This window comes from Chiroxiphia lanceolata, chromosome 16, assembly GCF_009829145.1.
Source record: "Chiroxiphia lanceolata isolate bChiLan1 chromosome 16, bChiLan1.pri, whole genome shotgun sequence".
NCBI lineage: Eukaryota > Metazoa > Chordata > Aves > Passeriformes > Pipridae > Chiroxiphia > Chiroxiphia lanceolata.
Window position 1 is genome coordinate 12,310,426 of NC_045652.1, and position 5,580 is coordinate 12,316,005.

Here is a 5,580-nt window from a genome sequence, read left to right on the forward strand (position 1 = left end):
GGTGGTGCTGAGTTGACAGTGGACTTGGTGATCTTAGAGGTCTTTTCCAACTTAATGCTTCTCTGGTCCCATGAACAATGGTACCTGCACTGACTCTGGTTCACCTTCCACCCTTCTCTCTGTGGGCAAAGGTTTGGCCTCACCCAAACCCTGACCCACAGCCAGTGCATTGCTTCATCAACTCCAACAGACCTGGAGCTGTCAGCTTGTGTCGATGACATAATAAATCAGAGCCTTGAATGAAACATCTGAATGTTTCAGCAATGACAGCATCCAACTGCACAACACCTGGGAGCTGTGCACAACATAACAGCGTGTGCTGGGCTCCCCACAGAGCCACTCAGACGCCACTTTCCCAGGGATTATACTCCAACTCAATGGAAAAAGCTTTTCATTTCTCTCTAAACAGAACATAACCAAACTATTTTTAGTCTTAAAGGTAAAAAAATATGAGCGTATCCTCTCCGGGACTTCTCAGAATCAAGTGACTATATAAATGCTCCGTATAACACTAGGATAGCATAGTGGAATAGAAAAGATTATGCTAAGCAGCAGCAATCCCAAATTTATTCACTTCATTACAAAGATCGTGCTGTTCCTGTTACAATTGAAATGTATACAAATATTTGCTGTTTTCTTTTTAAAGGAATAGACCAAATAATTTCATTCTTGTTGTAAGTATGTAGTGTAGTCCAGCATTAATGCAGGAGTTCCTAAACTTGGCCAGTCTATTCAGACCATCTTCTGGGCCTTTGTTCTCTCTACCCCAGTCTCCCCGTCCCAGCCCTGCAGCAGCACACCTCACCCACTGCTGACTGCTCAGAGCACTGTGTTTAAATATCACTCAACAAAATTTGGAGTTGGAAAAGGAAAAAGGACTATCCAGTCCTCTAACAGACTTCAGGCAAATGTCTCATAGGTCTTATAGGCTTGAGAAACCCTCATCTGTTTAGAATTAGAAACCGTTATGGCCCATGAAAATATGGGAGTGCTGTGCATCCAAAAAAAAAAAAAAAAAAAGAAAAAAGAAAAAAGGGTAATACCAGCGGGGTTTTATTCTCCTAAATGGCAGCAGGTCAGTACATATCATAGAGACATCTCCTTTGCAAGTATGATTTTATTACTTTTCCCAAATGCAGCCAGGATTTCATACTTTATGTTGTCCTGACTGATGCGTTTCATAAATAAGGAGAGCAAAAAATGCTACAATGGGCTATTTAACACCTTAGGAGACCAAATAAACATATTTCTGCTGATGTTCTGAAATATAACATCAACTTTAATAGCTTTTGACTGGGACGGGATTTTCGTATGAGTATTATCAGCATAGCTAAAAGGAAATCTTATCACTCCCAAATAGCATTAAGGCACACGTCAGAGGGTTCACACCACGCAGGGTGAGCCCAAGTACAAGATATACGAGGGTACAAGATACAAGACCTCAACTCCCCCCAGCTTTCTCCAAGAAAAGGGCTTATTTTCTGCAAAAGGACAGCTCAACGTCAGCTAATTTAGTTTTCTTCCCTGTTATTTTCATTTTTTTTTCTCACAGCGCCAGCGAGAATGAAGAAGGAATTATTTTAAAGGCCAATGAATCCAACGTATTTCACCTCCGGTTCTAAAATCCCAAAGACAAGGAGAGGAGAGACCTTGCAGGGGGTGAGAGATCTCTGCATAAGCCACTTATGGCACAGAGTTTATGCAATTCAGCTCTAAAACGCCCAGGGCTGGGATCTGTCCTGCAGATGTTACTGCTGCCTCTGGAATGACACAAAACCCCCACTGGGCTGCAAGGCCAAGTACCTTCGTCAGCAAATGATGGACACGGAATAGAAGCAGATGCAGCAAACGCTCCACACCGAGATCCCGTTCGATGGAGTTGATGTAAATCAAACTGAATGAAATGTTTTGGAAGAGACGAGAGAAAAAGCTGGATGCTGTTACATGGGGGTGTGACATCAGCACGTCAGCCCCAGTTTGAGGCACCATAATGGGGACAGGGGTAAGTGGGAAAGGGAGCAGCTCAGCAGTGCTGGTGTTCATGCCTCTCCCTCAGCCTTTTGCTGTGAGGACAACTGGATTAAATTATAGCAGAATGAGCATTTGGGATTACGGAGAAACAGAGGCATCAACAGTTTTCATTTCTCCACCACAATTATTTATAATGATATGGGGAAAAGAAGAGTAAAGTGGATTCAGCAAACTAGGAATGAGAGACAAACCACAAGATCCAGCACCAACCATACTTTCCATTGCAAGGCACTTCAGCCTGTTGTACCACCTCCAGAAGCAATGTTTGCAGTGCTGGGATGTCTAGCATCGCTCATTTGATTCAATTCAGGTGATTCTTAATTACATGACAACAAGAGAGTTATCAGGGCTCTCATGTTTAGATTATAGCAGCCTTTTTCCCTTCCCACACAAATAGGTTCGCTCTGTTGCGCCAAAGCAAAATGAACAAAACATGACACTGCTGTGACATCCCAGGAACAAAATCTAACAGTAAATCACCCTTGCATGGAAAGCTGTTCTACAGTCAACCAAAGCAAACTGCAAATGTCAGCTTGTTCACTGGTAATCCTGCTGAAAAGTAACCCAAAGAGCTGTATTAGCATTCACTAAATTGCTCTGACAGTGGCTTTGCTAAAGAATCACTGGACAAAATGGACAAACGAGAAATACTCCAAATTAAAGAAAATGAAGATAAACCAGACTGGTTTAAACCTCCAAAATAAGGCAGCCAGCACTGTTCTCCATCCTCGTGAGGCCATCAAGCAGTCTGCAGAAGCACTCCTAGAAATGCAGCATTTTTCACTCTTCACAAGCTTCTTTCTACTGCAGACATCCCTACTGCTGATGTGATGCTGGCAACGAGAGTACTTTTTGAAACAGCAATCCCATATCCCCAGCTTTTGTTATTCACTCTGAAATTAAATAATTCAGCTTTTAATATACTGTGGAGTGAGGAGTCCTCCTAACTGTCAGACCTAATACGTGCTACAAAAGGTTTTAGCCAAAATACAGATTCAAAAAAACCCAAAAAAGGCAAGTTTGAACTCTGAGTGCCAGCAGATGGACGAGTTACCCTCCTGAGACAGGGACTAAATTATGGACAGTCAGAGGGAGGTCAGTGAGACAATCATGTCTCTGCATCAGCTACCACTGTTAGGCAACACCTCTGGCTCTGCCACTCCACAAACTCTGCCCTTACATCAAGCTGTGCCTCCTTCCCGCTGAGCTGGACTGTGCCTCCATTAAAATTACCCTTCCTCTCCTCCCAGGGCTTCCTCTGTAATTTTCTACTCAAAGTCAAAGGAAATAACAAAGCCAGGGCTGCTCTCCAGCCTCCCCCAGTTATTGCTGCCCCCTCCACAGCAGCTCAGTCCCCAGTCTCCCCTCTTCCCAGCAAAGCCACGTTGCCAGGGATCTTCCCAGCTGACTTCTCCTCCCAGCTTGAAGGATTTCCCCTGAGTGGAGGCATCTGCAGGCAGGAACATTTGGGTCTTCATTACTTTCCTCTGACATCCTCCCAGGGACTTTTAGGTTTACACAAAGAATAGCCACTACCAGGGCCAGCATAAAACACTGCAAGCAAACTCAAAAACGGCACAAGAAAAGGTTAATTCTCTCATTTCCAGTCCTGAGGCAATATTCTCTCTCTCTCATGTTCTACCAGGCTTTTTAAACTCTGTGAGTTCCAGGGAAATGGGTGGAAGATGTGGAAATCCTATTGCAAAAGCACCTGCCCGCTCCTTTCCCCAGAGAGCCACACAGAACATTCTATTATTTAGTTAATTGCAAAGAAACAATTACAAAGGAACTTGGCAAACTCTCTCTAATCACAGCAAGACCTATTTGCAGTCCAGTAAGTTCAGCAAATTAGCAAATAAGTGAATACAAAAAGGAAAGAGTCACACAGCTCAAATTCCACTTTGTTGGTTTGTTTTGTCACTCATAGTTTCTGTTTAATTATTTAAGGTATTTCTTCATAACATTCTGGTACATTTTGTTTAATAATGAAGGTTTACTAGCATGGAAATGCAATATGTGGCTATTAAATATCTGCTGAGAGAGAGAAGAAAACTGCCAGTTCTGTGAGTAAATTATAGAGAGCCTGCTCAGGAAAAATTTCCAGGTTAGATAAATAGAAGGTTCTGCCACAATTTGTGTAAGATCCAAATAAGGATTATTGCTAGATAATGGCAATGCTAAGCAATGTTTGTGCACAATGTTGTACTACAGGCATTCATGGACAATCCTATTTATTAAGAGCTATTCTAATTTTCCATGCATATACCTAGAGGCCATTCAAACACAGCCTTTTTAAAACCAGCACTGTAACCAAGTGACAGATTTTACAGTATTTCATCCCTGAAGTCATATTGCAGCAAGAACCTTCAAGCTCTGTTACATTAGTGAAACAGAGATGACGGGCTGAGGAAGGGAGAGGAGTGAGATCCAGGTGTGGGATTATCTGGCTGATAGAGAGGGGAGTAAGACAGTCCTTGACAATGGACATGATGTCCCTCCTGGTTCTTCCCAGACCATTTTGAGCATCAAGATTTTATGACACATCTGTTCACACTACCAACAATAGAAGCCCTAAAGGGGCTTCTGTGGTACCTGGCACAACGTGTCTGTGAGGCGTGTTGGCAAAATCCTCCCAAATAGAAGAGGAGCTGTTACAGTCTGAGCAACACCTTGGCAGAGGAAGGTTGTTTATACACAGCTCTAGTGAGGGGAACAACACAAATGCTGTCCTGGAGACCAGTGGGAATCCACACACTGATTTGAAAAAGGTGACTGGGAAAATGGGAAAGACAGGCTGTGAGAGGGGCAAGGGGAGCAACTTAACCAGTGGACTACAACAGAGTGTAAATAGGAAGAACATAGCAACACTCACCATTCAAGGCTATTCCTTTGTGCACAGCAAGGACAGAACAAGTGCTAAAAGCCACATATAACCAAGAGCCATGTGCTTTACACACACCTGTACACAGGGCAAACATCTGGAAGGTGATGTCAGTGCTGTCTCTACCAGCAGAGAAACACTTCAGCAAACATTAGGAAACATCAGAGGAACTGATGCAGCACCTGACCACCAACCACACTCGAAAACCCTCCCACCAATAACCCCGAGTTTAACATGGAAATGTTGCTCTTTGCAGGTCTCAATGGTGCCCATCAAACGAAACCTTTTTTCCCCCCTTAAAAGTTCATATGGGAAAGCAATTCATCAGCTGACAAACCTTCCATAAACAGATGCTGCAGAGCTTGCAAGAGTCAAGGGCATTTTGACTTCAGATGAAGACAAATTATGATTTAATACAACTACAAACATTTAATTGCTTTCAACTGAATTCAAGGCTAGTCTGCTCCAGGAAATTGTATCAAAACTTTTCCATTCGTGCCTCATGGATTACCTCCAGTGTTTAGGATTTAAAACCAAAATTGGTCCTAAGAAATCCAGAGAATATGTCAGTAGAGCAGAGAAGGAAGAATAAAAAAGTGAAATTAGTTAATATATTCATCAAACACAGATTATTTCATCTTGTACTCTTATAGCTGTTTTAGTCCTGC